This window comes from Phacochoerus africanus, chromosome 9 (assembly GCF_016906955.1).
Source record: "Phacochoerus africanus isolate WHEZ1 chromosome 9, ROS_Pafr_v1, whole genome shotgun sequence".
NCBI lineage: Eukaryota > Metazoa > Chordata > Mammalia > Artiodactyla > Suidae > Phacochoerus > Phacochoerus africanus.
The window spans coordinates 36,432,273-36,450,699 of NC_062552.1; the positions used below are offsets into that span (position 1 = coordinate 36,432,273).

The 18,427-nt window shown below is 52.0% G+C and overlaps 1 protein-coding gene across 5 annotated transcripts in view; it reads left to right on the top strand.

The window, feature by feature from the left end:
- The window catches only part of DAAM2 (dishevelled associated activator of morphogenesis 2), a 127,167-nt gene that overhangs the window by 43,819 nt on the left and 64,921 nt on the right, over positions 1-18,427 (top strand). Inside the window, exon 1 of one of the 5 annotated variants that reach the window (XM_047797063.1) lies at positions 15,304-15,487. The exons of the other annotated variants lie outside the window; for them this stretch is intronic. The gene's annotated coding sequence lies outside the window, so the exon portion shown is untranslated. Of the gene's footprint in view, positions 1-15,303; positions 15,488-18,427 lie in introns of those variants that run through there. 5 annotated transcript variants of the gene reach the window in all.

An 18,427-nucleotide genomic window follows, 5' to 3' on the forward strand; every position in this document is an offset into this window, starting at 1 on the left:
CCCTTGGCAACTACAAGTCTGTTCTCCATGTCTTTGAGTCTGTTTCTGTTTTGTAGATGGATTTATTTGGGCCATATTTTAGATTCCATGTATAAGTGATACCATATAATATTTGTCTTTCTCTTTCTGACTTACTGCACTTAGTATGAGGATCTCTAGTTGCATCCATGTTGCTGCCAATGGTATTATTTGGTTCTTTTTTATGGCTGAGTAGTATTCCATTGTGCATCTGTACTACATCTTCTTAATCCATTCATCTATTGATGGACATTTGGGTTGCTTCCATGTCTTGACTATTGTGAATAGTGCTGCTGTGAACTTAGGGGTGCATGGATCTTTTTGAATTAGAGTTTTGTCCAGATATATGCCCAGGAGTGGGATTGCTGGATTATATGGCAGTTCTATATTTAGTTTTCCGAGCAACCTCCATGCTGTTTTTTGATAGTGGTTGTACCAATATGCATTCCCACCAGCAGTGTAGAAGGGTTCCCTTAAAGAGTTTCTAAATATTCTCCATGGTTCAAAGGAAAAAAGTTGAGGTAAAGACCGGGAGACATCGTGTTTCTAGACTATTACGGAACGTCCAGCGAGAGAGGCAGTGTAGCTTGGCCCTCGCATGACTTACTGTCTTTAGGGAAATAGTCACTGAGAAATCTTGGTGAAGGTTTGTGGAGTTTTGGGACTATATTTTTGTAGTTGCTATTTTTACTATATACACTGTTTTCCGTAGAAACCACTCAGGGGAAACCAAGACCCGAAGAACAAACCAGGGTTTGTCTGCCGCTGTTCCCTGTGGGGGAGAAGAGTTCGGGGCTGCAGTTTGAGGAGTGGGTTCTAGACGTGGGCTATCATGAGTCTGCTGAGGGTCCTGGGCCAAAGCGGCCTTGCTTCTCAGGCCTCAGGTTTCCCCTCTGTAGGGTGGTCCTGACAAGGACGGTCACCCCTACTCTCAGCATCCTGTGCCTTTCAGCAGCCTTAAGGGAGCCCCCTGCAGGGCAGTCAGAGAAAGTTGAGCTCCTCACGTGCATCGTGGGCAGCGGGGAGGCAGAGCCATCAGACGAGTGAGGCGGTCTTGGCCAGGGTCAGATTTTGGCACCCAAGCTTGTGGAGTGGCACTTGCTCGCTCCAGAGTTACAGCGGCCCTCACGCCTTGGCTCTCAGCAGGGGTCCACGGGGACATCCCTGTGCCTGATGGGATGTGGGGCTAGGGTCTGGGCTGGTGTTCAGGGCCTCTGGCTCTGCATGCAGTCTGTTTCCCCTTGACCTTCTTGGTCTGAGCCTGGATTCTCTTCGTGGACCAAAGGGGAGCTTGAAAATCCCAAACCCAGCTTCAGAATCCAAGGTGGGTGGCCCCCCTCCTGACCGAGCCCTGGGCTATTTCTCAGGTCTCGACAAGCCCAGCTCTGCACGTCCATCCCACCTCTCGCCATCTGCACCTTAACTCTTGCCCTTCCCTCTGCCTGAAGCTTGGTACCCGGTGAAGGGTGCAGCCATGCTTCAAGGCTCAGTTCAGACGGCATCACTTCTGCAAGGTCTCCAACCCCGCCTCCTCCCAGCTTCAGGGAGGTGGAATTTTCCCTCATCTCTGCCCTTCATGGAGAACTTGGCGTCGTGCTTGACAGCCGTGTCCTGCCCGGCTCGCACTAAACCATGAGCTTCCAGACTGCAAGGATTCTGACAGGTTCAACTCTGCTTCTGTAGCCCTGCTGACAGGGTCTAGCACATAGCAGCTCTCTGTTAAATATTGGCCAAGCAAGGGGAACCTCTTCTTGCAACTCTCCACTGAGAAGGAAGCAGGCAAGAGCGGCTGGTGTTTGGGTCATTTCCTGGGGCCCAGCTTCATGGTGGGGTCTCAAGAGAGGGCTTGAGTCATCACCTCCTTCCTGTATCCCTTCCAGCCAGAGGCTGGGGAGCATCTGCTTGGGTCTGCAGGGAGCCCAGGGCGGGCTGTGAGTGGCAGTGCCATGCTGTTCTGGAGAGACCAAGGTACAGACACAGGCGCCAACTGCCTGCTCATTCTGGCCTTTGTCCCCAGTGGCCTGTGATTCTTGCAGCACTTTGGGAGAACCCAGTGTCTGTGTCTGTGAAGAACGCCCACCCTGGAGGTCGGGGAGTTGCCTTGTTTGGCACCAGTTAGAGAGTTATAGCGTGTGAAGCTTTCTATGCTTATCAAGAGGAAACTGGCACAATAGCTAAGGCATGGAAACAGCCTCAATGTCCACCAACAGATGAATGGATTAAGAATATGTGGTATAGATACACAATGGAATACTACTCAGCCATAAAAAAAGAGCAAAATAATGCCATTGGCAGCAACATGGATGCAACTGGAGATTCTCATACTAAGCGAAGTCAGAGAAAGACGAATACCATATGATAGCCCTTCTCTGTGGAATCTAAAATGTGGCACAGATGAAACTAGAGAATAGAAACAGACTCACAGACATAGAGAACAGGCTTGTGGTTGCTGAGGGGGAGGGGAGTGGGGTGGACGGGAGTTTGGGGTCAGTAGATGCAGACCATGACATTTAAAATGGATAAGCAGTGAGGTCCTGCTGTACCGCACGGGAACTCTCTCCTTTCTCTTGGGATAGACCATGATGGACTAATATAAGAAAAGGAATGTATGTATACGTAAGACTGGGTCACTTTGCTGCACAGCAGAAACTGACAGAACATTGTAAACCAACTATACCTTAATAAAAATTGTTTAAATCAATTAAAAATAAAAAAGAAACTGGGCGATGTCAGCTTTCAGGAACGCTAGGCTCTGAGAGCAGGAGTTCCTGGGGGCCAGTCGTGAGTTTAATTTCAGGGAGTTACCTGCCACTGTGCTCAGGTCCATTTGTTGAATGCCTCCCAAGTGTATCCACTGCTCTTTGAGCTCTGGGGGTAGAGCCCAACCTTGTCCCTTCCCTTGGGGGGCTTACCTTCTAGTGAAAGTCCCTGAAGATGGAGAGCATGGGAGCTGAAGCCTGGGTCGCTCCCCCTGCCCCCAGAGAGATGCTGAGCTGGTGCCTCGGTGAGGGACATTCTGTCTCCACTCACTAGCTCCTGTTTTCTTCCCAAGACGTCACCTGTCAGAAGCACCTCGGTATCCTGTCACCCTTCCAGATTCCTGGCTCTCCGTGTTAGAGACCCTTCGCCTATATTCCCGCCCTGCCCTTTGCAGCTCTGCCCCCTCCCCAGCCTGCTGACCCCCGGTCCTCCCTTCCTGGACTGAGAGCATTATTTGATGACCAGGACTCTTATTTCCTTTGCGGCCACATCCCTGCCGTGTGCGGTGCCTGGGCAGAGGGGGGCTTCCACCTGTGACTGTGGAATGAATGGACCGCAGGATAAAGGCTGAGTTTCACTGATTCACCTTCCCCATCCACCGGTTAGGCTCATGCATCTGTTTTCATCTCTTTTCTGGGTCAGTCTTGGAGAGGGATGGACTCTTGGGGAAATCCCAATTGCTGCAATGCCAGCGAATTGTGAGAAACTGGAGAGATGAAAGAAGAGCCCAGGTGGGGTCCGCTTCTTTGTGTTCCCTCTGCGGCTGAGCTGCAAGAGGCTCATCTGCCTTTGAGGGTGAGCTTCTTCACCTCCCAAGGCGGGGAAGGTTGGGAGGGTTCAGGGCCAACAGAGCTCCTTGTGCTGAGACCCTGAGTCTTCCCCCTCGTGGGTGGGGACAGGCAGTGCTGAGGGACGGACCTGCCCCTGCAAGCCCTCTGGTTCGGTCAGCCCAGCTGGGCCTACGGGAGAACAGGCCTCCTGGGAATGCTTGGGAAGCAGGGCCAGGCTTGTCCTCCCCCAGGCCAGGCCCACCTCCCCCAAGGCCAGGATGTGGCGTGGGACCCAGGCAGGCGGAGGTTCCCACCGCTCAGCTCCTGCAGCCGAAATGCTCCAGGCCCAGGCAGCATCCCCCAGCAGGAGGGGGGGTGGGGGGAGCCTCCAGCTGCCTGGGGTCGAGACCCCACATGAGGACCAGGGCAGCTCCACAGGCACCCACCTCTGACATTTATCCCCCACCTGGACAGCTGCCAGGGGCTCTGCAGTCCAGCCTCGCCTCGCATTGGGGAAGAGATTCAGGGATTAACCATTGCAGGCCCTGCCTGAGTCGAGCGGTGACTGGTCCTCCCAGATCAGCCAGTATCCATCCCCCATGTACCAAGGGCAGGAGTGGGCATCTTTGCAAACATTGTCTCATTTCATCCTCATATCAACCCCATTTTCCTAAGGAATGAACGGAGGCAGGTGGAGTTACATAATCTGCCTAAGTTTATATCATTAACAAAAAAGGTTTCCTGTATTCATCCTTCAGCACAGGCGCTGCTGTGTGCTTGGCAGGAATTCTGGGCACTGTGGATACACAGTGAATGATGGGCAGAAATGTCTCAGAGATGAGTAAAGTGCGTAGCATCTTACACGGCGCCAGGTCTATGTGGAAAATGAGGGAGCAGGGAGTCGACGGTGCCGGAGGAGGGGCTATTTGAAGTAGCCTTATGAGGAAGGGGTGCAGTTATTGCTACCACACAGTGCTTGCTGGGGGCCGGGCCCAACACGGCCCCATCACCCTAACTTAATCTATACGATGACAGTAGGAGGCAAAGTATTATTACATTTTCAGATGGAGAAACAGAAGCACAGGGAGGTGAAGTAACTTGCTGAAGGTAACACAGCAGATAAATGGTGCTGGGTTCTGCACGCAGGCAGCCTAACTCCTGAGTGCTGCCTGGTAACTACTGAGGCCACGCAGGCAGTAAGTGGCTGGGCAGGTGAGCTGTCCTGCTGGACCTATCCATTGGGCCTGGCAGGTGCCAAGGGGGACAAGTGCCCTGGTCCCTGCCCCCACAGCCTTCTTGGTGAGGAAAGGGCAGAGCAATGAGGCAGAATCCTAGAGTTAAAGCTCGGTGAAAAATGGGGGTTGCAGAGGATAATAGGTGAGGGCGGAAACTTCAGGTGAGGGCCTGAGGCCCAGAGGCTGCAACTGTCCCCTCCCCTCCCTTTCTCCCTCCCCTTCCTTTCTCCCTCCTCCCTCCTCTCCCCCACCCCCTCCCCTCCTCCCTCTTCCTCTTCTCCCCTCCCCTTCGGTCCCTGCAGGCTCCTTCAGCTCTCCTAGGACTCAGATCTGAGACAAATACAACTGTTTCTTGCTCTTGTCCTCATCTGCCCTCTGTCCATGTCCATCAGAATAACCTGTTTCGTGTGATGATGATGATGGCAGCTCATATTTATTGAAGACTTACTGAAATGGCTGGGGAACATGTATACATTACATCTCAGATGTGCAGGAAAAAGTAATTATTTGCTGTAATTGATAATTCACAATAAAAATGTCTCAGCTCAGTGCATAAAGGTATTTCGGTCTCTTCTCATGTGAGGCAGGAGCTCATAGTCCAGTGAAGTCAGGATTTGGGGTCCCTGTGCAGCATCTTCCTGGGCCCCTCCCCACTGTGATCTGCTGGCTGGGGAAGCTCCAGTTTCCTCAAGGCCACAGGGTCCCTGCTGACGTCCAGGGACGTGCTCAGTGTTCCTTCTACTCCTTGGGCCCCTGCGCTGAAATCCGTGGAAGGGGCCAGGTCTGATCTTATCCCCTGCGCACACCCTCTGGCTCTCCAGGGACACCCGCCTGCCCCTGGAGGTCCTGAGTGTCCAGCTGTTGCCTGGGTGCGAGGTCTCTGGGTGGGTGGGTCGGAGAGTAGCCTCCAGTCCTTGCTCACCTTCCCTGCAACTCTGAGCCCTGCCGAAGATGGGGCTTCTCCAAGGGGCGGGCCGTTTCCCCACGTGTGTCCCTCCTCCGGGTTCTCCAAGTTGCTGGGTCCTTTCTGATGGTGTCCCCACCCCACCCCAGGTGTGGAAGGGAGTGAAATCCTGGCCATTTACTGAAGATTTTCTGTTTCCCCTTCTGTGTAGAGAATAATGTGACCTTTTAGTGACTCCTCCCGGGTATTGACCTGTTTGTTTCGGGGTTTATAAGTCGTCTTTTTTTTTTTTTTGGTCTTTTTGCCTTTTCTTGGGCCGCTCTCCCCCGGCATATGGAGGTTCCCAGGCTAGGGGTCTAACCGGAGCTGTAGCCACCAGCCTATGCCAGAGCCACAGCAACGCTGGATCCGAGCCGCGTCTGCAACCTACACCACAGCTCACGGCAACGCCGGATCATTAACCCACTGAGCAAGGGCAGGGATCGAACCTGCAACCTCATGGTTCCTAGTCGGATTCATTAACCACTGCGCCACGATGGGAACTCCTATAAGTCGTCTTTGACCAGAGAAAATAAGGCTGTGGCTTAGTGCTGATATTAAAAGAGTGGAGGAGGAAGGGAAGGGAAGGAAAAAAAAAAATGAAAACACTCAAGGCAAAAATATCATGGGAAATATTTTCAATTGTTTTCTGGTAAAATACTCTGATCAGGCATGCGGTATTATACCTGAATTTCAGTTACTCTGCGGGACTGCACAGTGGGGTATGTCCTATTGTGTTCTCTTTGGTCACAGATGAAGCAGCTGAGGCTTAGGAAGCAAGCCGTCTCAAGGTCTTAGAACTAGGTAGTGGCAGAGCCAAGTTCAGAAGGTAAAACTCTAGGTTCTCAACCCCATCCTATTCCTGAGGCTTTTGCTTCTCAGAAAGGAGCCTTGGGGTCAAAGCTCTTAAGTGCTCAGTGGAATAAAATGTCACCCCTTGCATAACTTATATCGTCCCCAGAGAAAGGGGGTGGGCTTCAGGGGGACTCAACCCAGGGTCAAGGTCAGGGCAAACCCCTCAGGTCATAGGAAGTCTCATTGCATGTAAGCAAGGGCTGTTGGTGTTCAGATTCTGTCCCCTTCCCGCGCAGGTGAAACCTTTCATCCTTCTGTTCTCATGCAGTCCTGACCCCGTGGTGACATTCCCTACCTGTTGGGATGGTGGCGCTTGGCAAGAAGTGCCCATGACAGCCTCCTCCCCCCTCGGCTTCCCTCGCTAAAGAGGCCTTTTTCCTCGCAGCTGCAGCTCCTTTGTGTGGAGCCTGGTACAGCCCTGACTCAGCCCTCAAGTCAGCCGAAGCCCTGCCCTTTCCTCTCTGCCAGGAGCTGTTTTCCAGCCCCGAAGGGCCACCGTGCAACGTTTGAAAATTCAGCTCTGGCCTCCAGTTGCACTGGAGCTGAAGGCCAAGCCTGGCAACTGGGCATTGCCTAAAAATAGCCAGGGGAAAGAGCCTTTTGCTTTATAGATTTAGCTTTCATTACATAATCAGTTCTTGGTGTTATAACATTAACTTTCAATAAAAGGACGGGGGAAGAAATCCACCCACAGGCATACCACATACACATGGATTCGTCTCCCTAAAGCCCACGCCCAGGGCATTCGGAGATTGGAGGGTCAGGAAGGGAAGGAAGTGGGCTCGGCGAGACATGATTAAGATAACCCGAAATGGTAGGAGCCAAGCCCCTGCATAGGCTCCGTTTCAGGCTTACTGCTTTTCTAAATTGCTTCCTCCAGGAAGCCCCCCCGGTGTCCTCCTGGTCCACAACCAGGCTATACCAGATGCTTCTCTCCATAGTGTGCGTTCCACTCTGAGTCATGCCTATCTGTCGATGTTCCTGCGTCTCCCACTAGGTCGTCATCTCTAGGTGCTCAGGAACATCTTACTCATCTCCTACCTCCAGTGCCTGGTGCACCCAAGCAAGTCGATAAATGGTGGTTGAGATGGTCCTTAAGATACCAGGTTCAGGGGCTGAGTCAGTTCCTGAGGATGACGTGCCCTGATCTTAGCGCACATCCACGTGCCTGATGCCCAAGGAGGCCTACCAGGAGCAGAGGAAGGTTTATTTCAGGGCCACACAAGGAGACGGCTGGCTCGTGCCCCCCCAAATAGCCTGAACTCCCTGAACCAAAATTGCAAAGCATGTTTAAAGGCAAGGTGAGAGTGGGGCTTGGTTGATGGTTGCAAACGTCTTGGTGCAGAAATCCTTTGTTCTTATATCCTTGTCCACAGAGGGCAGGTCATGATGGTGTGTAAACTTCCCACAGGACTCCTTAGACTTCGGAGAGGAGCTAAAGCAGAGGATGTGGGGGAAGGGTCTGCCCCAGGAAGGCCCCGTAGGGTCCTGCTCGGTCACGCTGAGGCTCAGACAAATTTCTAAAGTCTACAGGACAGAAAGCAACATGAAACCATGAAGCGTCACCTGTCTGATATGAGTGTGCTGGTTTTTTAGGTGTGGTTTGCGTGTGCAGGACAAAGAGGGGGAAGATTTGGCCCCTCTCACCCAGGGCCAGGAGGTCATGAGCATGAACTTGAAGAACATGACAAGGGGACCCAGTTAGCGCCTTACGACTGAGTGAGCGCCAAGCCTAGAGCTGTCTTCCTCAGGCTGCAGGAGGGTAGCGGCTGTGTCTTTTTCATACCAGAATCCAAAGTTCTTGGTGCAGGAATCCTTTGTTTTGCGTCTGTCCCAGTAGGTCTGGTTACCATGTTTCTATAAACATCCAGAGAGACTGTTATTTTCTGTTCTGCAACTCTTAATCTCTGTATGAATGAGAAGGTGTTATAAGGGTCAGAATCTTGAGAATGAGCTGTCATGTATGTTTCAGGCTCTAGGCAACATTCTTTTACAAGGTGCAGAGCCGGCATGATTAAGCACAGGCAACAGAGCACAAGGGTTAGTGCTAAAGGAATAGATCGAGTATGGAGTCAGGCTTGGTCTCCTGTTACAAGAGCAGATGCCCAGTAAACATTGATGGGATGGATGGGTGGATGGATGGATGACACACAGAGGAAGAGACTCTTGCCATCAGGTGAAGTTCATCAGGGAAGGCTTCAGGGAGATGAGCCTTTGCGTCTAGTTATGAAAGAAGGAGAACCCCTCTCTGCATGGGTTGGCAGAGAGGGCTTTGTGGGTGGGTGAAGTGGGGCAGGCCATCGGTCATTAGTGCCTCCGTTGGTTTGGATACTTCTAACCAGATGCTGTCTCAGCATGGCCAGCTGTTGGGGGAGAGGAAGACTTGGGGGGCTGTGGGAAGTCATGTAAAGACACACGCCTAGAGAGAGGGTTTTTCCCCTTTTTATTCTGCTTCTTTCCCTCCAGCACTTAGAACTGAACACATTGCTAAGATTCTTTGAGTCCCTAGGGCAGGGAAGGGGTGGGGGCTATGGAGGGGCAGGTCTAACAAATGAGTCTGGACAGAGGCATGTGGAGTATGGCCCAGAGAGATAGGGAGTGGGGAGAGGGAAGTGGATCAGGAGCTTGGAGAGGAGGGAGTTCTATTTTGGGTGACTTTGCATCCCAGCCTCTCTCCGGGCCAGATCTGCAGCAGCCCCCCGCCCCCTGCACATGATTCACTTGTCCCTTCTGTGCCCTGGCTTTTGCTCTGTTTCTGGCTCCCCTCCTGCATCCTTTAAGACTTGGCTCTTGTTCTCCTTGGTGTTCTGCCTCTTGGTGTTCCTGCCTGCATCCCAAACCTCCCCGTCTTTTCAAAGTAGCCATCTCTGAATAACAACCACCTCTACAAATAATGCTAATATATTATTATATTAATAATGTAGACGATGTTACGAATCAGCATCTCCAATTGCTCTCCATGCCTGCTCCATACCCTGCACCGCGCTAAGTGCTTTGTGTGACCTGGTTCCACTCTCCAGAAGCACATGAGGTCATTATTCCTGTGATCGGTCTTTGATGAAGAAACTGAGCCTCAGAGAGATTGGTCATGTCCACCCAAGATTTGGAGAAAGCTGATTCATTCCCAGCCATTACTCATCCTTAGGATTCTGTTTACTAACTCTGGCCTGAGGGCAAGATGCTCAACGTCCCCAGACCTCCTTTCCCCGGTTGTGAAATAGGAGCCCCCCATTCCTTAGAGAGGAGTGTCCAGAGTTCCTGTCGTGGCACAGCGGAAATGAGTCTGACTGGGAACCATGAGGTTGCGGGTTTGATCCCTGGCCTCACTCAGTGAGTTAAAGATCTAGTGTTGCCGTGAGCTGTGGTGTAGGTTGCAGATAGAGCTCGGATCCTGCCTTGCTGTGGCTGTGATGCAGGCCAGCAGCTATAGCTCCAATTGGACCCCTAGCCTGGGAACCTCCATATGCCATGGGTGCGGCCCTAAAAAGCAAAAAAAAAAAAAAAAAAGAGGAGCTTCCCTAGCTCCTTGTTTCCAGGAGAGGGTCTCCCAAGAGTGGTTACGCAATGCTGATGGCCTCTTTGCATCACTTGGGGAAATTTTACACACTATCAGCGCCTGGTTCCCTCCCTAAATCAGGCCAGTATCTCAGGGTGGGATCGGGGCATAAGTAGCTCTGTACACGAGGGTGGAGGACCTTGGCCTCTCCCTCCCCATCACTTCCCCAAGGGAAGAGGCGAGGCATCTCTAAGCAATGACTCTGGGAGGTGATGAGCTGGGCCTGCCTGCACTCTCTCCCTCCCTCCCCTGGGTTCCACCTACCACCTGCAGGTCAGCTCTGGGCGGTGAGGTCAGGACTCTGCTCCTATGGAAGGTCCACAGTCACCTTCTTATGCCATTGACTGGACATGTCAGCTGACCTCATTCATGGGTGAAATATTGGGAAACCTATTTGGCCAGAGATATACTCCCACAGCGTTATCAGCAGTGTAGCTGATGCTGGACCTCCCTCTGTTTGCTTCATGTATCTATTTCTTAACTGGCCCTGAACTTGAGCTAGAAGAGGAGAAGCCCGGCACCATAGACTGGACAGTGGTGAGGGGGAATTTAGCAAGTTGGCATAAACAAGCCAGCTAGTTAGTTAATGGTCCTAAAGGTTTGTTGCAACTGAATCAAAACCCAGCCCCCTCTGCTCAGGGCGGTGGGGGACAACTCAGCAGACTGACTCTCCAGCCTCAAACCTCCACTGCCAGTTAACTCTTTAGTTCCCACTTCAGTCAGATCAGTAAATGTCAAGGTCTGGGTAGGGATCCACAAAGGATCTCTCTATAGTGGAGAGAAGAGCAACTTACTTAGAATTGGCTGCACTTTTTTTTTTTGTTTTAAAAAAGTTCACGGGTGACACTGATGCTGCTGGTCTAGGAACGTATTTTGCAATGAGTGAAAACAAAAGGCAGGTGAGCACTGGCTTGAGGGACTGCAGCCGGGTGGGGTGGGGGTAGTTGGCCGAGAGGAGAGGCATCTCCTGTCCCCAGTGGAGTCCAGCGTTTGGCAAGCTTGGCTGCAAATTAGAATCACCTGGAGAGAGCCCTGTAGCGTGAACATCTGACCCCATTTCCACAGGACTGAGAGGTTCCCTGGGATGTGGGACTTTAAGTATTAACACTGGGATACCTGTAGGTAAAGCAGGATGACCTGCTCACCCCAGTGGCTCCCTGCCATACACCCAGGGGTTCCATTTCTACTGGTTCTGGTTGGGATCCAGGCACAGACATTTTTCAAAATGCCCCCATTATTCCACTGTGCAGCCAGGGATGAAAACTTGAGAGATTTGATCACAAAACTGTGAAAAGAGGTTGGTACAATGATATAGGAGAGAAAGAAGAGTTCCTGTTGTGGCACAGCAGAAACAAATCCGACCAGGAACCATGAGGTTGTGGGTTTGATCCCTGGCCTTGCCCAGTGGGTTAAGGATCCAATGTTGCCACGAGCTGTGGTGTAGTTCGCTCAGATCTGGCGTGGCTGTGGTGTAGGCTGGCGGCTGTAGCTCCAATTTGACCCCTCGCCTGGGAATTTCTATATGCTGCGGGTGCAGCCCTAAAAAGAAAAAAGAACAATAATAATAATTTAAAAATTTTTTAAATGATGGAGAAAGAGAAGGGAAGGGAATGGAGGGTGACTGAAACCATCTACATCCCCGTCCCTTGGGGGAATGTGTTAAAAATGCAGATTCCTGGGTCCTCACCTGAGATCTGAGGACTCAGAAGCTCCAAGAGCAGGGCACTGGGATCTGCATCGGTGAGAAGCCCCTTAGGAGGCACTGTCCTTGGAGATCTTCTGCCGAAAGTGGGGAATCCAAGAGCTAAATTGAGGGAGGAGAGCTGAGGACCCAGGCTGTGTTCCAGGTGGGTGGCTTGTTGATGGCTTTTGGCCTGAGGCCAAGAGGAGCAGAGAGCGCAGTGCAGGCAGAGTCCAGCAGGAGAGGGTCGGCCCCAGCCTGGTCAGCCAAACCGATAAGGAAGGAGGGTGCCTTGAAGAAATGGTTCTGGGCTGAGAGCGTGCCAGCTCACTGAATGAGCCTGAGGGGCGGTCAGTGCTGCAGGACCCGTGGCCCCCATCCCCCACTCTGTGAGCACACCTCCCTGCCCTGTGTGTCTGAGTGCGGCCTGAGCATCCACACGGAGGAGCAAAGGGCCCAAATGGGATGCATTCTCAGTGCAGTCAACTGGGCTTGGAGACTGATGGGGTAATTTATAACATAAAGGAGGGAACAGTGGGGAGTTCCTATCGTGGCTCAGTGGTTAACAGACCCAACTAGCATCCATGAGGACACAGGTTTGATTCCTGGCTTTGCTCAGTGGATTAAGGATCCGGCGTTGCCATGAGCTGTGGTGTAGATCATAGATGCAGCTCGGGTCCCACATTGCAGTGGCTGTGGCATAGGCCAGCAGTTGCAGCTCCAGTTTGACTCCTAGTCTGGGACCCTCCATATGCTGTGGGTACGGCCCTAAAAAGACAAAAAAAAAAAAAAAAAAAAAACGGGCCTGTGCATGTGTGTGCGTGCTGGTGTGTGTGTACATACATTGCATATGTACGTACATGGGCTTGGGACTGTAGGACAGCCTGTCAAAACCTGCCTCTCATCCCAGCTTGGTCAGTTACATGCTTGTGACCTTGCGTAGGGCACCTGACCTCTCCAAGCCTCCGTTTCCTCGTCTGTACACTCAGGGTGCTAATACCCACCTCTCAGGGTTTGATGAGGATTAAATGAGAGAGTGCATGTGAATGTCTGGCCTGTAGCGGTTCTCGAGACAGGGGAAGAGTTAACAATGGTTCTGTGGTTTGAACCTCAGGACTGTGGCATTATTCACAGAGAAAAGCCGGGGTGGTCCGAAGCGGGGAGGAGACGAAGGCGGTTTGAGAGGAAGTTGGTGGGCACCGTGCCAGCGCCTCTGAAGGGAAATGTGGGCAGTTGGAAATAAGGAGCCAGAGACCGAGGCACAGAGGGCTGGGGAGTGACCACTGCTGAATTCCTCTGAAATCAGTGTGGATGGAAGGGTTATTGGGAGGGAGAGAGGGTCTGGGAGGAAGACAGAGACCTGGGCTGTGAACCTCGGCAAAGCCCAAGCGCATCTACTGTAGGCCTGGCTCTGTGCTGGGCACGGGGTTCTTGAGAGACTGTGCCACCCTGTCCCTGACCTCAAGGAGGTCACCGCCCAGTGAGAGTGACAGTAATTCGGGAAAGTGGCTCTGTCTGACGGCTGATGGAAGGAACACAGGATGTCAAGGAGGGTTGGAGGGAGCAGGTATGCCAGGTGAGTGGCCAGGGCTGTGGGGAGGGCTGCGGAGGGGGTGTGCCAGGCGAGGCCAAGCAGCTGGTTGAAATCACAGAGGCCAGAGAGCCTGGAGTGTGGGGACAGGCAGGTGGGATTTCACATTGTCTTGAAACACCACGACGACAACGAGGGAACTGGGCGCTGGGCCTCTGGGGGTTGGGGACAGGATGGAAGGAGGTGACGCTGATGTGCAGAAGTGCGGTTTCCAGGGGAGGTGGGGCCTGAGGAGGGAGGTGGGGAAGAAGATGGGGCCCCCTGCTGGGTAAATAAAGCCTTCTACCTACTTGCTCTGGGTGGAGAGAAACAAGGCACAGCTTGCAGGGATGTCCGGTTCAAAGAGAGGTGATCTAGGCATGGGGGAGGCCAGGCAGAGAGACTGCCCCCTGGGCAAGGGGGGCTGTGGAGGGGATGGTCTAAGTTTCAGGAGGAAACCCCGGCTCCTGTAGCCTGAAGGCCTGCAGCCAAAGTCTCATTTCCCTTGGATGAACCATCCCATTCCTGGAAGCACAGAGAGGAAAAATACCTCTTGGGCTTTATCCGCATGAGATGCCCTTTGTTTGCTGGGAGGGAGCAGAGAGGTGGAACCAAACAGAAATGAAAATATCCAGCGTTTTGTCTGGGAATGCCAAGATCTCACTGAGTCATGCCGGTTTTCAAAGGTGCGCGCCTTTGCCTCTGGCGCAGTGCACTTGAGACGCCTCTTGATGGTGTCTGGCCAAGGTCTGGATGCCTTTGACCTCCCGTGGGCTCTGAGAAGAGAAGAGGTTGAAGGGCCTGAGTTCACTGGGTCTGCCGTGCAGATTTCTTTCAGGGGGGTTACTGCCTTTCTCCTCTTTCTCTCCCCTCCCACCTCCCTGCCATCAGGTGACTGTCATTCAGGAAGAGGACCTGCTGTACACATGGCATTGAGTCATGTTCTTGGGGGGTTCAGAGCTTAGATGAGGGGAGATATCTTATATTGGTATAAAATATCCACTAATAGAAGACATCAAATATGAAGTGCCACAAAGTGGTACATGATGAAGGGTCCCATTAACAGAGTAGACAGCAAGGGCTATGGGTTTATTGGGGAGAATTCAGGTAGACGAGTGTGGTTAGGAAAGCTGCCTGAGGCGGTGGGGTCTGCAGAGGGGATGGAGAGGAGGAGGAAGCAGGGGTGGCCATGAGGATGGGGTCGGGGAGAATATTGTGAACATGTAGAACAAGGAGAACCATTTTTTTGGTGGCTCCAGAGGCATGCGGAAGTCCTGGGCCAGGGATCAAACCCGCGCTGTAGCAGTGACAGCTGTGGGATCCTTAACCCGCTGAGGGAACTTCATAGAACTTTTTTTTTTAAATCTCTATGTCAAAGCTAATGTATTCTGTTGCTTTTAATGCCGAAGGACACACACTCTGTGTGTGAGTACTGGAAAGTCATCACTTTGCTGATAGGTCTTCGAAGTGATAAGGTCAAGAATTCAGGAAATACTGCAGTGTATTTAATCCATCTGCTCTTAGCAAGTTCCTGCTGTGGGTGCGGAAAGAGCCCCGTGGCGGGGAGTCCGAGATAAAGCGGAAGTGTCCGGTGCCCTCTAGGAATTTTAATCCCTTGAGCAATGGTGCGTTCAGGGAGGAGTGACCAGGGAGCGGGCGGCGGAGCGTGAGGTGGGACGAGGAGGAAAGATCAGGGCGGGGAGCAGCCCAGCAGTTACGGAGTTGCCCATCAAGGCCGTTCGGGCAGGAAGCCACCCCAGATTAAAGTAACTTGTCCCTGTTCCGTCCTGACCATTCAGGGACTGCGGGTACCATTTTTGGAAACACACAGGGCGTGGCTGGCTGGGCTGCTCTTCCTGGGAGAGGCTGCCCGTGCTGGCTGCCTCGGAAGATGGGCAGGACCAGCTGCATGGTTTGCGGCGCCCAGTGCAAAATGGACACGCAAGGCCCCTTGTTCACAAGGTATTAAAGATTTCAAGACGGTGACAGCAGAGCCTTGAACCCAGCAGGGGGGCCCTTCTGAGGGTGCCCACTCGCACACCCAAGAGGCTGGCCCAGAAGATGGGACGGTCTGGACCTTTCGTGACTCAGTGTGTGCGGTAAGATGATGGGGCCGGTTGCTGGCTGCGGCTGGGGGACAGGGCCTCTCTGCACTCAAGTGCTGAGTTCTTCCCTGAGAGATGCGATGGGGCAGGGATGGGGCACACAGGAAGCTGTTGGGGATGGGGGGACACTGTTTACCCTGTGTGGTGGGAAGGCGCTGCTGAGTCTTAGAATCAACTAGACTGAGGTTCACATGTTTTATGAACTCTGCTCACTCAGGCGAGCGGCTTACCTTCACTAGGCTTTAATTTCCCTGTACGTAACCATGTGTCACCGTCGTCTTTGCAGGAGGTGGGGATGATGACGTGAAATAGTAGATGTGAACGTTTGAGCCCAGCCTCGCTCTTAGTAAATGTTAGCATCCTTCTCTTGAAAAATGTGCTGAATATCTAGCTTGTAAAATGCGGAGCTTGGAATACTTTGGGGATACATTTTTACCAGCAGTTTGTGTTTTTTTCCCATCCCTTTGTTATTGGGGACATGGCTAAAATAGAACGCCAAAATTTCAAAGAGCAGAGGCAGAAGGGGTGTACCCTCCATTATAACATACACCAAGGGAAACGCAGTACATCTAGTGCACACACACACACAGAGGAACACACACAGCCACACGTGCATGTTTACACACATGCTCCAGAACAGAATCAAAACCGTGTTGGAATGAGATGGTGTATTACAGCAAAGGGCCCTGGTTTGGGTGTCATCTCCTGGTTTTGAACCTGCATCCTTATCAGTTAAAAATACTGCCTTTCCTGGGTTGTCTTGAGATTCAATGAGATGATGAATGGGAACAACCAATCTCTGGTCCACGGCAGGTACCAGCATCTTTTGGTGGGTCTCTGCTCCCAGCCTCCCATGGGAAAGGGAAGACAAGACGTTGCCTGCCCCGCAGTCACATCTCCTGAACATTATGCTTGGGCAGCTCCTTATACACTGAGCAGCTCGGACTGATTTTCTATGGGTCTGGGAGCTGATGATCAGTGATATTACTCTTTCCTCTGCTCATATACTTCCAGGGGGGCGTCTGGGTCTTCTCTGTGCAGAGACTTGGTAAATTAGAATCTTGTGTATTTGTTTCCTGGGGATGAACATACGTATCCACACACCATACATAACATGCAACAGCTGCACACCTGTACCACACCACGTACACACAGAAACACACACTCTGCACACATCACTCTATCAACATGTGCTTACACACCACGCCCCCCTCCCCCCGAGCCCTGCACCATAGCGTCAAACCCTCTCATACGCCAGCAAGTGTCCACGTCTTCCCTCCCTTCCTGCTTTGGTCCTTTTTGAGCATCTCCTATTCTTCCTTGTCCAGTGTGCAAGGGTTGGGGTCCCCCCACCCCAAACTCACATCCCTCTTGGTGTCTTGTCCTGAAAACTCCAAGTCATGGCCACCGTTCTCAGTCTGCTTTGCCACCGTGTCTACCTCTAACAAATTTCAGGACTGTAACTGAGGATGCGGGGGGCCCAGTTTTTACCCACCCAGAAGCTCAGGGCTGTTGCCATTTCAGCTCTGCCCCCAGAGACATCCAGGTGCCACCAGGTTGGTTCTTTCCTCAGCGCCTGGAGGCCTCTCGCTTTCTCTCCTGCTTCTGTGGGCAGAGCCCCACTGTGAGGAGCCAGGGGCCAGGAGAAGGGAAGGGAACGCGGGCTGATGGCTTGTGATGTGCCCAGTGCTGTGATCCGTGCTCTTTGTTTGCTGCTCAAGTAGCTCTGGGGGGTGAGCTTTGTGGTCCGTGTGCCCACAGGGGAAGGAGGCTCACAGGCTCTAAATAACAGTCACAGGCTTAATGTGACCGCCCATCTTCTGGAAGACCAGACCAGATCAGCAGAGACTTTGGGCCTGGAGGGAGTTCCAGATTGCCCGTCCCCCAGTCCCCTGAGTTCAGAGATCTTTCTTAGAACCTATAGAGTAGCTGATGATATTAGCAATCTTCCAGAGGGTTGCCAGTTGCAGTGGCCAGAGTCCTTCGTGGTTGGATATTGTGAGGCTATGAATGGACCCATTTTGTTTTGTTTCTTTTATAGGGCCACACCCTCGTCATATAGAAGTTCCCAGGCTAGGGGCCACAGCCACAGCAATGCCAGATCCAAGCCGAGTCTGTGACCTATACCATAGCTCAGGGCAACGCCAAATCCTTAACCCACTGAGTGAGGCCAAGGATGGCACTGGCATCCTCATGGATACCAGTCAGGTTCTTAACCCCCTCGAGCCACAGCAAGAACTCCTATTTTGTTTAAGAACTTTATTGAGGTATCATTGGCATACTATAAGCTTTACATAATTAAAGTACATAATTTGATACATTTTAGTATAGGCATATACCTTTGAATCCATCACCACCAAGATCATGCTTGCCCATCATCTCCCAAAGTTCCTTTGTGCCCTTTTATAATCCACCCGCCTCTGCCCACCTCTACCCCCTTCATAGGCAATCACTCCCACCCCCAGTTTCCAGCACTATAGATTAGTTTGCATTTTCTCAAATTTTAGGTAAGTGAAATTATGCATTATGCACCCTTTTATCCTCTGCTTCCTTGTATCTAGCACAATTATTTTGAGCTCTGTCTATGTGTGGCATATATCAATAGTTCACTCCTTTTCATTGCTGAGTAGTATTCTCTTCCATGGGGACACTGTACAGTTTGTTTACACGGCATTGCTTCCAGTTTACGGCTATCACAAACAAAGCTGCTCTGAACATTCAGGAATAAGACCTTGTGTGGGCAGATGCTGTCTTTGTTTGGGGTAAATACCCAGGAGTGGAATGACGGGATCATAGGGAGCTCTAAGTTTAACTTTTTAAGAAACAGCCCACCTGGTTTCCCTGGTGGCTGAGCCATTTTGCACTCCCGCCAGCGGTGCAGGAGCGTTCCGGTTCTGCCATGTCCTCATTGGCACGTAGGGGGTACGTCTGATT